At 46.2% G+C, this 16,379-nt stretch overlaps 1 protein-coding gene and 1 long non-coding RNA gene across 3 annotated transcripts in view; one reads left to right on the top strand and one right to left on the bottom strand.

Annotated features, from left to right (window-relative positions):
* The window catches only part of RNF24 (ring finger protein 24), a 72,439-nt gene extending 68,664 nt beyond the window's left edge, over nt 1–3,775 (bottom strand). The window contains exon 1 of the mRNA XM_048846350.2: nt 3,643–3,775. The gene's annotated coding sequence lies outside the window, so the exon portion shown is untranslated. The remainder of the gene's footprint in view (nt 1–3,642) is intronic.
* Nucleotides 3,776–3,852: 77 nt separating this feature from the next.
* The window catches only part of LOC125635107 (uncharacterized), a 40,731-nt gene continuing 28,204 nt past the window's right edge, over nt 3,853–16,379 (top strand). Inside the window, exons 1-2 of one of the 2 annotated variants that reach the window (XR_007356148.2) lie at nt 3,853–4,151; nt 13,836–13,952. This is a non-coding gene — a long non-coding RNA (uncharacterized LOC125635107). The remainder of the gene's footprint in view (nt 4,152–13,835; nt 13,953–16,379) is intronic. The other variant, XR_007356147.2, reaches the window with a different exon arrangement.

Raw genomic sequence — 16,379 nt, 5'->3', positions numbered from 1 at the left:
AGGGTGGACTATTGTTTAAGATAAGTAATTATTTCAGTTCAATAATTTTGACATGATAAAGCACACAGGTACTGCCAAAATTAATACATCAAATGTATGTGCCTAGGAACAGGTTCCACCTTGGTGATATGGTTCTATACAGTATGTATTAAACAAAACAGGACATGAGATTTTAAGCATGGCTTCACTCTGAAAAGTGACTCAGCAGCCTAATATTGTGAGGTTGATTTCATATCAAATTTGTCCAGTTTATAAGTTAAAAAAAAAAAAAAAAAAAGACAGTTTTTTCCTGTTTGCAGGCACTAGACTCAACCCACAACCTACAAGTCACGCTGGGTTCTTTCCTATTTCTGCATTATCATGATGATAAAATTCTGCAGGCCAAATTCTGCTTTCAGTTACACTTGTACCAACCAGCTATTTTCAAAGGTGTTGCATAGGTGTACCAAAGAGTAGAATTTGGTCTTGTAACTGCAATTTAACAATTCTGTTGATGAAGCATGATCCAGAAGTAAATGCAGCTCTCTCACAGAGCTCTTTTGGCTCTACCACTACTCATAAGAATAAATTCTTCCATTTCTGTCCCCCACCCCAATAAAGCAGATAGTGATCTTGTAAAAATGGCACCTTGGTGTAGTCAATAGATCTGTTCCCTGTTTGCACTGCAAATCCTTTTTCATACTAGAACTGCCCTTTAAATTAGGCAGGATTCTGGGAAGGGGATCTATATTTTATTCACTTTCACACATCCTTTTTTTCTTCTTCCTCTCAACGTAAGTGCTCTGCAGATATGCTTAACTTTAAGCATGTGAGTAGTCCACTTTAAAATCAAACATGAACTTAAGTGCTCCTATGAATTAGGGCCTTAATGAGCTTTTGGTAGCAAGAGGTATATATAGCCTGCATTTGGAGAGGGATGGACTTTATCTGTTGTAATAGATCTTTTCCATCACTAACTTCTGTATTTGAATAAAGAAACATAGTAAAACAGAAGAGGGCTCTCAGCAATTAATTTAAGAACCATGCTTCAGTTGCCATTTAGTTTACCAGCTAACATTAGACTGCTATATGTCTATTCGATATAGTATATACTCATGATATAGTTCTCCAACATACCTAATCTAAATTAGCTGATTGCTACTCCACACACAGCACAAACAAATAAATAACAAAAATGAAATGTGAACTATGCAGCTAAGGAAAGGAAACACTCCAGCTAGTGTGCACCCCACAGACAAAAAATAGGTACAAAAGAGAAATGATTAAATAAAAGAACAGAATCATACAGCTCTTGTCTCTATTTGGCTTAAAGTCAGTTGCAGACTGTGAATAGGAGCCCTTCCTAGTTGAAACAGCCCTGCAGAGCAGTAACAAAAACAAAGAAAAGCCAGTGCAACAAAATTTCAGCTCAAGAGCCCAGACATTATTCCTTTGTAAAAATGAGAATGAGGAATGCATCTCATTATTTTCTAGCAGCCCTGTGAGAGGAGCCACTGAGCTGGGTTACCTGATATTGAACACGTTATACATGACAGAAAACTCCACATCAAAGACGGGGAGCATGCCAGAGCAATATGTAATCAAAACCTCCTGTCAAGGGGTGTGTGTGTGTGGGGGAAATCCAACACACATACACAGATGTGGAGGATTTGGCACCACCTAGCTATTTGCACATGGTGTGCGTGGAAGGTTCGAGGAGAGCTACTTGGATTGACTTACACATTACAGATATTAACGGAGCCCTGCATCATGAGTATTGCACCAGCAAATACACCTCTGGGAACAATTCCGCACTGGCTGGGGGAACAGACTAAACGACCTAATACATCTTTTCCATAGCAAGTCTTTATGCTTTAAGACTTCCTCCCATCAACTCACAGATTCCCTAAACCATGCATTGCCCATGCACCCTAAAACAAAGACATATGATGCAAGCCAAGAAGCAGAGGGTGCATTTTCTCTCCAGCATTCTCCGCTGTGTAATCTACCCACCACCCCAAAAACAGCAGCCTCTCGGATGCTTAGACTGTCTCTGTATGTGCTTGCATGGCCGGAAAGTCCATCTCATGGTACAATTTAAATATGAAGATGATGCTTTTATCAGAATCACAAATGTATGTCTCAGCCCCTAAAAAGCCATAGGATGTGCTACAACAATACATTAGCAGCAACCTCTCTGCCCTATGTCTCCACCAGATAGCTCAGCAGCGCAGAGCAACAGAGAGGACACACTCGATTGTGCCATCCTGGGCAGATTGCACCCACCTCTGACACAGCCCTGAGAGGGGTGTCTCTTTTGCACTTGCTGGCAACCTTGGCACAGCCCAGGATGTCAGCCAGATATGACCAGATCAAATTGAGAACTTGGGTCGGGAATTTGGGGGCCTGCATGTCTCCCCACGGGGCATGGCTGATGCCAACCGCTCTGCAGGATGGGGAGCGCATGATGGCCCCCGGGGCTCCGCTGCACAGAAAGATGCTCCCCTTCCATCCCCTCTCACTGTCAGGCCAAGTTATCCTCCTCGCACCACTCCTTGCCCCACTTCAGTCAGGTGGAGGGGCTGAGGCTCCCCTCCCTGAGCAGGTATCTGGAGGTAACCACTGCTCACCTCCCTCTGCCCTCCAAGGGGTTTAGGTCTCCTCCCCCAGAGCAGGTCAGAGCCCCTCCCAGCTGCCAGAAGCCCCAGGAAGAGAGGAGGCAGCTCCTCCCTGTAGTGCCCCCGTCCGTTAGTGAGACCCTGGGGCGGGGGGAACAAGAAGCTTTTCCCCATCGCCAACCTGCACCGTACACCCCGGGGGGGAGGGGGAGTTTAGGCGCAGCTCTCCCCCCTCCCTGCAGCTTGCACCCGGGGGGGGGGTTGGGGGCAGCTCTCCCCCCTCCCTGCAGCTTGCACCCGGGGGGGGGGGGGGGGGGTTTAGGCGCAGCTCTCCCCCCTCCCTGCAGCTTGCACCCGGGGGGGGGGGGGGGGTTGGGGGCAGCTCTCCCCCCTCCCTGCAGCTTGCACCCGGGGGGGGGGTTGGGGGCAGCTCTCCCCCCTCCCTGCAGCTTGCACCCGGGGGGGGGGGTTGGGGGCAGCTCTCCCCCCTCCCTGCAGCTTGCACCCGGGCGGAGGGGGGGGGGGTTTGGGGGCAGCTCTCCCCCCTCCCTGCAGCTTGCACCCGGGGGGGGGGTTGGGGGCAGCTCTCCCCCGTCCCTGCAGCTTGCACCCGGGGGGGGGTTTGGGGGCAGCTCTCCCCCGTCCCTGCAGCTTGCACCCGGGGAGGGGGGGGTTTGGGGGCAGCTCTCCCCCCTCCCTGCAGCTTGCACCCGGGCGGAGGGGGGGGGTTTGGGGGCAGCTCTCCCCCCTCCCTGCAGCTTGCACCCGGGGGGGGGGTTTGGGGGCAGCTCTCCCCCGTCCCTGCAGCTTGCACCCGGGGGGGGGGGGGTTTGGGGGCAGCTCTCCCCCGTCCCTGCAGCTTGCACCCGGGGGGGGGGGTTGCGGGCAGCTCTCCCCCGTCCCTGCAGCTTGCACCCGGGGCGGGGGGTTGGGGGCAGCTCTCCCCCGTCCCTGCAGCTTGCACCCGGGGTGGGGGGGGGTTTGGGGGCAGCTCTCCCCCCTCCCTGCAGCTTGCACCCGTGGGGGAGCCCCGCCCCTCACTCACCCAGAGATGCCGCCCTGGCGGAGGGAGTCCGTCGGTGCCGCAGCCGCCTCGCTCCCGCTGACAGACAGACAGACAGACACACAGCCCGGCTCTGCCAGAGCGCCAGGGACCCGGATCTGGAGGGCCCCGCCCACTCCCCTCCTGCCTCGCGCGGGGAGCCTCCCGCTCTGCGCCTGCGCCGAGCGGCGCCGGGGCGGGGCCGGCGGGGGGCGTGTCTGTCTCGGCTGCCGCCTCCCGCCCTTCGCCCGCGCTCTGCAAGGCCCTGGTCACGCCTCCTTCCCAGGCTGGGGGTGCCCAGGCGCGCAGCGTGCCCCGGCCTGGGCCCATGGGGCCTGGCTGCCGTGTCCCCGCCCCGCGCCCCGGAGCCCGCGGGCGTCGCTGGCTTGGGTTGCCCCGGCGTTGCGACCTCTTGTGCCGCGGCTCGGGATGGTTGGCGTTTTTCTGAAAGCCTCGGCTCCGGGAGTCCTGTGATTATGTGAGAATCTTGGCTTTTCGTTTCTCTTCAAAAAGTGAGTTCCTAGCCCTTTGTGGCTTCAGAGAAATGTGCAGAAAAGCCAGAAGGCAGATAAAAGGAACCCCAAACTCATGATTTGTTTTTTAAGCCACCTCATGACTGGGGGGGAACTGCTTTTCTGGGTGTCCCAGTATAGAGGTTTCCTAATGGCGGGTAGAGAGCTAACGAGTCGGGTGGTGCTGGTTCCTTAGTCACATGTCCAGCAGCTAAACTGCATTAAAAAAAGCAAAGTACAAAAAACAATTAATATTTTCCTAATCTTGCTTCTCTAGGTAAGCAATTGCTGCACTTGCCATAGAATGTTATGTGATCAAGAGCTTGGGTGAAGTGACAAAGAAGACTGAATGGTGTAATGCCTCCTAGATGATATCCCCATTAACGTGTGATCCTTGGTTATGACCAAGAGTGGGGCATCCCATCCTAGTATCACACAGGTGCATTGTCCGTGGTGCCAAGTTTTTGGTAAAGCTGATCTATTTATCCTCTAAGGCTTTTCTTCAGGGCTTGGCTATGGGATAACTGAAGTGGGTTTTAGCCCACGAAAGCTTATGCTCAAATAAATTTGTTAGTCTCTAAGGTGCCGCAAGTACTCATTCTTTTTGCTGATACAGACTAACACGGCTACCACTCTGAAACCTGTATTTTACTTACGATGGACTGGGGCTGTGTTATGTAGAATTGGTCCTGTTTTTATTTTGTGGCATTGTAAAGCTCATAGAACACAGCTAGATGCTCAATAAAGTGAAATAAAATGTCCTGCTGGACAATATGGTTGCATTTCCTGAGACCCAAAAGAGAGACAAGGTGGGTGACGTAATATGTTTTATTAGACCAACTTCTGTTAATGAGAGAGACGAGCTTCTGAACTTACACAGAGTTATTCTTCCAGTCTGGGAAATGTACTCGGAGGGTAGGCCTATGGCTGGCCTGCACCAGTTGACTTGAACTTCCAGGGCTCAGGCTAAAGGACTCTTTAATTGCAGAGTAGACGCCAAGCTGCTTCCCAAGCTCTGGGACTCTCCCACCTTGCAGCATGGATTCACCAAGGGCAAGTCATGCATGACTAATCTAATTGCCTTCTATGACAAGATAACTGGCCCTGTGAATGAAGGGAAAGCGGTGGACGTGTTGTTCCTTGACTTTAGCAAAGCTTTTGACACAGTTTCCCACAGTATTCTTGCTAGCAAGTTAAAGACGTATGGGCTGGATGAATGGACTATAAGGTGGACAGAAAGCTGGCTAGATTGTCGGGCTCAACGGGTAGTGATCAATGGCTCCATGTCTAGTTGGCAGCCGGTATCAAGTGGATTGCCCCAAAGGTTGGTCCTGGGACCGGTTTTGTTCAATATCTTCATAAATGATCTGAAGGATGGTATGGATTGCACCCTCAGCAAGTTTGCAGATGACACTAAACTGGAAGGAGAGGTAGATACGCTGGAGGGTAGGGATAGGATACAGAGGGACCTAGACGAATTAGAGGATTGGGCCAAAAGAAATCTGATGAGGTTCAACAAGGACAAGCGCAGAGTCCTGCACTTAAGACGGAAGAATCCCATGCACCGCTACAGACTAGGGACCGAATGGCTAGGCAGCAGTTCTGCAGAAAAGGACCTAGGGGCTACAGTGGACGAGAAGCTGGATATGAGTCAACAGTGTGCCCTTGTTGCTAAGAATGCCAGTGGCATTTTGGGCTGTATAAGTAGGGGCATTGCCAGCAGATCGAGTGACGTGATCGTTCCCCTCTATTCAACACTGGTGAGGCCTCATCTGGAGTACTGTGTCCAGTTTTGGGCCCCACACTACAAGGAGGATGTGGAAAAATTGGATGGAGTCCAGCGAAGGGCAACAAAAATGATTAGGGGACTGGAACACATGATTTATGAGGAGAGGCTGAGGGAACTGGGATTGTTTAGTCTGCGGAAGAGAAAAATGAGTGGGGATTTGATAGGTGCTTTCAACTACCTGAAAGGGGGTTCCAAAGAGGATGGATCTAGACTGTTCTCAGTGGTAGCAGATGACAGAACAAGGAGTAATGGTCTCAAGTTGCAATGGGGGAGGTTTAGGTTGGATATTAGGAAAAACTTTTTCACTAGGAGGGTGGTGAAACACTGGAATGCATTACCTAGGGAGGTGGTGGAATCTCCTTCCTTAGAATTTTTTAAGGTCAGGCTTGACAAAACCCTGGCTGGGATGATTGAGTTGGGGATTGGTCCTGCTTTGAGCAGGGGGTTGGACTAGATGACCTCCTGAGGTCCCTTCCAACTCTGATATTCTATGATTCTATGCAGGGTCCTAGCGCTCGGGCCCCAGCTTGGGCTCCAATGTATGCACCATAATTAAACAGCCTCTTAGCCTGAGTCCTGCTGACCCTGACTCAGCTGGTACGGGCCAGCCGTGGGTTTTTAATTGCAGTGTACATGTTCATATTCTCTGTGTGTATATAAAGTCTGCTGCAGTTTCCACGGTATGCATCCGATGAAGTGAGCTGTAGCTCACGAAAGCTCATGCTCAAATAAATTGGTTAGTCTCTAAGGTGCCACAAGTACTCCTTTTCTTTTCACATATTTCAAGGGACCATTCAAGGTGAAGTGCCTTATTAATACTCCCTCCAGTCATAGGGCAGAAAGAAAGGGAAGGGAAAAAAAGGCAGCTTGTCGAGGTGCTGGCAGTGGTGGGAAGGTTGTTAGTGGGTTATAGTTTTTGTAATAAGCTGTAAATCCAGTGTCTCTATTCAGTCCATGATTTTTAATATCTATAAAAGTTACCATTTTAAACTCCCAGGCTTGTCTTTTGAGGACGTTGTGGTGCTGTGCCGTTTTCCTTTGAGAATGAGGCCTGAGAGGTCAGATACAGGGTGCTCATTTTGTAAAAAGGGTTCACCCACAGGTGAGCTCTCCACAGACATAGGGCTTGTCTACCCTGGCAATTTACAGCACTGCAACTTTCTCACCCAGGGGTGTGAAAAAACAGCCCCCTGAGCACTGCAAGTTTCAGCACTGTAAAGTGCCAGTGTAGACAGTGCACCAGTGCTGGGAGCCGCAGCCCTCGTGGAGGTGGCTCTGCAGCGACCACACAAGCCACGTTAAAGCGCTGCGCGTTGCCAGTGTAGACTAGCCCCAAGACGTACCAACCCAAAGTGGCAACAGACCCTGCCAGAACAGCAGATGCAAAACCTGCAGATATCTCTCCGCTGCTAGAGTGATCAACACCTACCACAACCCACCTTTCAAGGGGTCCTACACATGCCTACTTAGGCATCTGAAGAAGTGTTTTTTTACCCACTAAAGCTTATGCCCAAATTAAAGACTAACAGATTTAAGTGCAGCCGGACTCCTCGTTGTTTTTGTGGATACAGACTAACACGGCTACCCCTCTGATACTTGATGCCTACTGAGGGTAATCAGACATCCTGATATTAGGGGTTTTGTCTTATATGCACAACGATATGCTGACCCCATCCCGAGGAAAAAAAAGTGTTCCAGTTTTTCACACTTGCTATCTGGTCAACCTATGCCTATCAAAACAAATGGTGTACCTCATCCAGCCCAGTAAATGCCCCACTAACAGCTATGTGGGTGAAACCAGACAGTCACTGCACTTGCAAATGAACTCTCACAGAAAAACAATAAAAAGACAAGAATACCGTATCACCTTCTTACAACAATCTATAACCCACTAACAACCCCCTTCCCAAGCAGCCTTTTTCCCCTTCCTTCCTTCCTCTCTCCCCTCTTCCCCCCATGACTGGAGGGTTGTTAGTGGGCCACTTCACCTTGAATGGCCTTGAAATATGTAAAAAGAACAGGAGTACTTGTGGCACCTTAGAGGCTAACAAATTTATTTGAGCATAAGCTTTCTTGAGCTACAGCTCACTTCATTGGATGCATTCCGATGAAGTGAGCTGTAGCTCACGAAAGCTTACGCTCAAATAAATTTGTTAGTCTCTGAGGTACCACAAGTCCTCCTTTTCTTTTTGCGGATACAGACTAACAGGGCTGATACTCTGAAACTTGAAATATGTGTTAACTATATATGCTGAATAATTTGCACCTCCTTGTATTTAGCTGTGACACTCTGAGTATGTTTCCCACATGTGAGGAAGAGCTCTGTGTAAGCTCGAAAGCTTGTCTGTCTCAAAACAGAAGTTGGTCCAATAAAAGATATTATCTCACTCACCTTGTCTCTCTAATATCCTGGGGCCAACATGGCTACAACAGCACTACATGGGACCCAACAGGGTTTTTGGGACCCCAACCCATCCTGCACCTAGCACTTGTGGATCCATCCTCTCTGAAAAAAATGGAATAAACCCATTGGAACATGTATGGATGGTAACCCTATGCATCATAGTAAGAACAACAGGGAAATGTGCATGCTCTTAGCATTATGTGCCTTTAATAACACACTCCTTAAATAACATTAAGTAACAAATCATCATCCCCGTCTTTGAAGACAACTAAGGTTCTATTGCATCACAACGTTCTTAGAGGGAGTGGGGAAATAGGAGTGTAAGGAGGTTTTCAGAGCAGTGCATCAGCATGATGTCACGATGCTAGGGTGTATGCACCAAAAGTACCAGGATGTGAATGAAGCTGACTCCATTTTTGCCAATAGTAGGTACTTCTGTGCTCCACCCTTCCCCTACCCCCGCCTCCCGAAAAAGGAAAAAGTTGCTTAGATGGAAAGATACATCTGAAGCCAGATTTCAATAGGATCACAAAGTTATATAAAACAGTGATAGAAGAGCCTTTGAGACTATTAACCAGATTGGTCAACTAGCGGGCCCTAAGCATAGTTTTTGTGCACTTAGCCCAGACCCTCAAAGATATTTACGCTTCTAGCTTCCATTGATTTAGGAGCCTAAACACCTTTGAGGATCTGAGCCTCAGTAACTGTGGCTGCAAACAGTATCTTGTTTCTTCCCAGAAGCCAACGTTATACCTGGCTGTCTCCCTGGAACCAGTTCAGCACACTGGGTTTTTTATGCAGTGCAGCTGGCCCTCCCAGTCATGCCACTGTAACCAGTGTGGCCAGTCCTCCTTCCTCCCTGCTGTCTGTGCAGTAGGACGTTGTCCCATATGTTTTAATGCCACTCTTTGTGTATGCTCTGCTGAGGCAGTATGGGATGACTGCCCATATTTTCCAAGAATGCACTGTTGTAGCATGGGGAGACAGATGTCCAAATGTTGTCTAGCCACTGATACAGACAGAGCGGTTACAGTGTGGACACCACTCTAAACCATGTTTTTTACTGGCCCAAAGGAGAGTTTCACAAACTGATTACAAAATTCTGCTTGAGGTAGTTGTGGGGAGAGGGCCTTAGGTTGACCATACATGCATGTTTAAATTTAATGTTCAGCTATTCCCAGTCTAGCACTGTTGGTAGAGAGATTCAGGTTTATTTTATTTTGATTCTGCTGATCTTTAGCCATAAACATCTGTGCAATCCGTGGCCTTCTAAGTGGGAATCTGCTGCTCATTAATTTTCTTCCAGGTAGGGCATTAGAGCATCCCTTCAGAATATTTAAGATGCCCATAGTTAGGTGTTGTCGTTGTGTGCTGTAAGCATGCACCCTCCCTGAGATGTATGTAGCACAGAAGCCAATCCCACTACAAAGAAACAACTTTGTAAGGATTAAGCCACTCATCTGGAGCACCTACTCTAGGTTTCACACTAATTGTGGCTTCCAGCAGCTTGGAGCAGTTGCAAAGGGAAAACACCATGCTCTGTGCAGGCTCTTCATTGTAACATCTGATACCTCATGAACATATCCACAAAACAGCCGGTGAAGTAGGGGAATCTCCCCATCTAAGACGTCTGGAGGTGAGGCACGGAGATTGACTAAAGTGCCCAAGGACACATAAGGAGTCTGTGGCAGAGCCGGGATTTGAACCTGTCTCCTGAGTCCCACTGTAGTACGTTAACCAACTTTTCAATCACTGGCAATGTTTAAATCCAGGTTGGATGTTTTCTAATAGATCTGCCCAGCTCAAACAGTGATTGATTCAGGGAAGTTCTCCAGAAAGGCCAGTTAAACCCCAAATAGCGATGCTAAGATGGAAGAGTGCAAAGGTTAATGAAATCAGGCTCTGCTGAAAAATGTTTGGGCTAAAGCAGAAGATTGGTATCCGTTCCTAGCTTTGCCACACACTGACTTGGTGATCTTGGGAAGTCATTTCCCTCTGGGTACCTCAGTTTCCTTTATCTGTAAATCTAGTGTAATGATACTTCCCTAGCTCCCAGGGATGTTGTGAAACTTAATTCAAGGATGGTTGTTACAGTGCTTTGATGTACATGGATGAATGTTGCGACAGCATTACTTTGGTTATAATACGCAGATTCTCCTTCAAAGAGGCTTGGCAGGACTGAACTCATACAGAGCTAGTGACTGCTCCCCAAATGAGTTATTGCAGTGTTTCCCAAACTTGGGATGCTACTTGTTTAGGAAAAGCCCCTGCTGAGCTGGGCCAGTTTGTTTACCTGCCACGTCCACAGGTTTAGTCGATTGCGGCTCCCACTGGCCGCAGTTCGCCTCTGTAGGCCAATGGAGGCTGCGGGAAGCTGCGTGGGCTGAGGGACAAATCGGCCGCCACTTTCTGCAGACCCCATTGGCCTGGAGCGGCAAACCATGGCCAGTGGGAGCTGCGATTGGCCGAACATGCGGACGCAGCAGGTAAACAAACTGGCCCGGCCCGCCAGGGGCTTTCCCTGAACAAATGGTATCCCAGGTTTGGGAAACACTGAGTTATTGTTTATAAATTGCTCAGCCTTATCTCACCAAACCCAGCTCAGGACATGACAACATTCCAAGCACTTCTTTCTTCCCAGAGATGGAGATGTTGTTTCCTGGTGACAAATAGTCACACAGATCTTGCTTTAGCCGGATGTTTTACTAGAGCAGACAGGCATGGAGTGAATGTCAGGACAGTCCACAGCTCACTAATGTTAGCAGGTCCTGGGCTTGCTTTGCATCTTATGTATTTTACTGTAACTGGATGAATTCCTTCAAACTTGCTCTTCAGACGACTTCACCACTGTGATCATAGAACCGTTGAGCTTGGATACACAGGGGTTAATCTGGTTTCTGCATGCAGGAATTAGGGAAGGTGAATCTTAGGTGAAATTCACCAGGGAAGAGGAACTTTATCCACCAGGGCTTCATCATAAGCAGCATCAGCACTGAAGAATCTGTACATCTCCTGGATGTCCTGGCTCCAGCTAGCTCTGGATCTTCCAGCAAAAGAGAGGTTGCAAGTGGTGGCAAGGGCTGCTGAGATCTCATTTCCGAGGGGAGGAGACATTGTCACCTGGAGTTTGCAGGCTGAATTCCATGCTGGAAATGAATGGGGCCCTATATCTTCTAGCTAAGATGTTCTTTTATAGATGAATTTTAAAAAGCCTCTTTAACAGTATAATGAACATATTAAACTCTGTTTCAGCTGGTTTCCCTGCCCTCTTTAACAGTATAATGAACATATTAAACTCTGTTTCAGCTGGTTTCCCTGCCACGCGTATCCTTTTGCCTGAACCCAATACCCTGCCTTTGCTAATGATGATGGCAGCACAGCGTTTTCTTCCTGCCACCCTCCTAGAAATTGTTGGAGGTCATCTGTCCTCAAAGAGCAAGCTAGTCTCCTTGTGAAAACAAACTATTCATTGTCTTTTTCAAAACCAGAAAACGAGCTATTTGCCGTCTTTTTCAAAACCAACAGATCTTGTTTTCAAAAGGTCTGCAGCCCAGGTGATTGCAAAAACCTATGTACAATTGCATGCCTGATTTGCATACCTGAAAATCATCTGATTGCTTAAATACTACAGTGTTAGGTGCTACAGGAAATTCTGTTAAGACTTCGGGCAAGCGGTCATGGTAATTGCATCTGCAAATTAGGCGCATAATTGCACACCTGACAACTTAAAGATCCGGTCAGTACTTTCCCCTTTGTCTTCAAAAACAAACCGTTGATCCCACCCTCACTGCCTAATTGTTGTTTGAAACAATAATTGAAAGTCCCATGAGAGTGATTTTTAACGAGCTTCACCGAGCTCCATCAGGGGAGAGAAAGTTCTCTGACCTTCCACAGACTCCACCCCTACAAGTCTCCAACTGTAAATAAAGTGACAACACACTCAATCAGTGAAACATCAGATAACAAGCATTACCTCATCAGAACAGATTCCCATTGGCTTGATTATACTTTGAGGACATGTCAATTTTTCAAAAGGAGTACTTGTGTCACCTTAGAGACAAACAAATGTATTGGTCTCTAAGGTGCCACAAGTACGCCTTTTCTTTTTGCAGATACAAACTAACACGGCTGCTACTCTGAAAAAAGATCAGAACGCTCTCCCTTCCAAATCAGGCCTCAAAGCCAGCAGAGAAATGTAAGGGCTCCAGAGCTGCCTTAGGCAGGTGGGGGGCAGAGTTTGGGGGTGCGGGTTCTGGACACCACCCAAATTTCTACAAACCTGCCACTCCTGTTATTAATCTCTCGTTGTACGGAAGCTGATCCATACCCCTAATAATTTTTGATGCCCTTTTCTGAACCTTTTCAAATTCTAATATATCTTTTTTGAGATGGGGTGATCACAACTGCATGCAGTATTCAAGATGTGAGCGTACCATGGATTTATATAGAGGCAATATGATATTTTCTGCCTTCTTATCTATCCCTTCCTTAATGATTCCCAACATTCTGTTCGATTTTTTGACTGCCACTTCACATTGAGTGTTTTCAGAGAACTATCCACAATGACTCCAAGATCTCTTTCTTGAGTGGTAACAGCCAATTTAGACCCCATGTAACAAAGTAGTTCCTTAGGAGGGCAGATCAATCTTTGCTTGTTGTTGGTTGTTATGACTAGAAAGCAGTAGTCACAAGGTAAAGAAGATTCAAAAGAGAAGGTTCTTCACTGTATTTAACATACAACATCCCTGGGTAAATTAGAACAGCAAATGTAGGAAAATCAGGAGTAAACATAGTACAGAAGGAAAACACTTTATATATAGGGAAGCTGTTAAAAATAGCTGGTAAGGCAAATACATGCTTGTTGGCACTACATAGGCTTGGAAGAATTAGAATTTTATCGATAAGTGTCTGTAACTGTCAATTTTACTGTACACACACAAAGTGACAAACAAATATTTCCATTAATAATCATTGAAATTTACAGATAGGCCATTTACGGTGACCTAAGCAAGCGCGGTATCTAAACTGACACTTTGTCGATATAACTTTGCCGCAAATAGCTCTACACCTCTCGTTGAGGTGGTTTTATTCTGTTGGCAAAGCAGGAGAGTTTTGCCAGTGGAAGGAGCAGTGTAGTGTGTACACCGCCACTGTTTTGCTGATGAAAGCTGCCTTTTGTCGACAAAACTCTGTAGTATAGACAAAGCCCAAGGCTCTGTCCCAGTTCCTGTAGCATATAGTCTTGTACAAGGAATTGCCATTAATTTAATTTTGATCCTAGAAAATAACACTCCTTTCTGATGTAGCTATGCTGGTACAACTTTTTAAGTGTAGCCCCAGCCTGTGTGTTCCCATTCCTTCCAAAGGCTTGTGTTCTCTCTCTCTGTTTGTTAGTGTAGATGACCAACAATTGGAAATAATGACTCCTGGAGCTGAACACCGAGGGAACTTTATGCCTGGTAATGCCTCCTTTTGTGTTGGTTTTTCATAGCATTTGGTGTTGAACTCATGGGATCTGGATTTCTGTCCTGTCATGTGATGGTCGGCGGATGGTGAAAGGACCAGGCTACATTGATGTGTTAAGGTATCACTGGCAGCTGGTTCATAGGTAAAGATCGTCATATAGTTGGTTATGACTGCTGATGCTGCTTGGGGAGGGGGAAAAAGCAAATAAAAAGAAGGGGCCAAATTCATCTTGACTGCAGTCAGCTGTCTAGGGGTCAGTGTGACCTATGGGCCTTTGTTTAAACATAGCTAAGACTCAGAAAAGAGATAATTGGTCATCTACTCTCCTATCCCTTAAATAGCAGCATGGGTCAGTGGGTAGCTCCTTAGACTGGGATCCAGGCGTCCTGGGTTCTGTTTCCAATGACCTTGTTTGTAAACTCTTTGGGGCAGCAGCTGTTGCTTTGTGTGTGTCCAAAGCCTGAAATCACTCTCTCTAAGTACTATGATAAAATAAACAATAATCTAGGGCTGTCAATTGGTTGTTAAAATTAATCATAAGAATGGCCATACTGGGTCAGACCAAAGGTCCATCCAGCCCAGTATCCTGTCTACTGATAGTGGCCAATACCAGGTGCCCCAGAGGGAGAGAACAGGTAATGATCAAGTGATCTCTCTCCTGCCATCCATCTCACCCTCTGACAAACAGAGTCTAGGGACACTGTTCCTTCCCGTCCTGGCTAATAGCCATTAATAGACTTAACCTCCATGAATTTATCCAGTTCTCTTTTAAACCCTATTATAGTCCTAGCCTTCACAACCTCCTCAGGCAAGGAGTTCCACAGGTTGACTGTGCGCTCTGTGAAGAAGAACTTCCTTTTATTTGTTTTAAACCTGCTGCCCATTAATTTCATTAAGTGGCCCCTAGTTCTTATATTATGGGAACAAGTAAATAACTTTTCCTTATTCACTTTCTCTACACCACTCATGATTTTATATACCTCTGTCAGATCCCCCGTTAGTCTCCTCTTTTCCAAGCTGATTAATTGCACTATTAAACAATAATAGAATACCATTTATTTATGTATTTTGGATGTTTTCTACATTTTCAAATATATTAATTTCAGTTACAACACAGAAGATAAAGTGTACAGTGCTTACTTTATATTTATTTTTGATTACAAGTATTTGCACTGAAACCCCACCAAATTGTATTTTTCAGTTCACCTAATACAAGTACTGTAGTGCAATCTCTTTATCATGAAAGTTGAACTTACAAATGTAGAATTATGTAAAAACAAAAAGCATTCAAAAATAAAACAATGTAAAATTTTAGAGCCTGCAAGTCCACTCAGTCCTACTTCTTGTTCAGCCAATTGCTCAGACAAATAAGTTTGTTTACATTTGCAAGAGATACTGCTGCCCACTTCTTGTTTCCAGTGTCACTTGAAAGTGAGAACAGGCATTCTCATGGCACTGTTGTAGCCAGCGTCACAAGATATTTACATGCCAGATGTGCTAAAGATTCACATGTCCCCTTCATGCTTCAACCACCATTCCAGGGGACATGCGTCCATACTGGTGACGGGTTCTGCTCGATAACAATCCAAAGCAGTGCGGACCGATGCATGTTCATTTTCATTATCTGAGTCAGATGCCACCAGCAGAAGGTTGATTTTCTTTTTTGGTCGTTTGGGTTCTGTAGTTTCCACATCGGAGTGTTGCTCTTTTAAGACTTCTGAAAGCATGCTTCACACCTCATCCCTGTCAGATTTTGGAAGGCAGTTCAGATTCTTAAACCTTGGGGTGAGTGTTGTAGCTATCTTTAGAAATCTCACACTGGTACCTTCTTTGCATTTTGTGAAATCTGCAGTGAAAGTGTTCTTAAAATGAACAACATGTGCTGGGTCATCATATGAGACTGCTATAACATGAAATATGTGGCAGAATGCGGGTAAAACTGAGCAGGAGACATTCAGTTCTCTCCCAAGGAGTTCAGTCACAAGTATAATTAACGCATTATTTTTTTAACGAGTGTCATCAGCATGGAAGCATGTCTTCTGGAATGATGCCCAAGTATGAAGGGGCATACGAATGTATAGCATATCTGGCACGTTAAATACCTTGCAATGCTGGCTACAAAAGTGCCATGCAAATGCCTGTTCTCACTTTCTGGTGATGTAAATAAGAAGAGGGCAGCATTATCTCCTGTAAATGTAAACAAACTTGTTTGTCTTAGCGATTGGCTGAACAAGAAGTGGGACTGAGTGGATTTGTAGGCTCTGAAGTTTTACATTGTTTTGTATTTGAGTGCAGTTATGTAACAAAAAAAAGTACATTTGCAAATTGCACTTTCACGACAAAGAGATTGCACGACAGTGCTTGTATGAGGTGAATTGAAAAATACTATTTCTTTTGTTTATCGTTTTTACAGTGCAAATATTTGTAATAAAAACAATATACACTTTGATTTCAATTACAACACAGAATACAAGATATGTGAAAATGTAGAATAACATCCAAAATGTTGAATAAATTTCAATTGGTATTCTATTGTTGAACAGTTTGATTAAAACTGTGATTAATCGCA

The sequence above is a fragment of the Caretta caretta genome, chromosome 4, assembly GCF_965140235.1.
Source record: "Caretta caretta isolate rCarCar2 chromosome 4, rCarCar1.hap1, whole genome shotgun sequence".
Lineage (NCBI taxonomy): Eukaryota > Metazoa > Chordata > Testudines > Cheloniidae > Caretta > Caretta caretta.
This window is presented reverse-complemented; position numbering and strand designations above follow the sequence as displayed.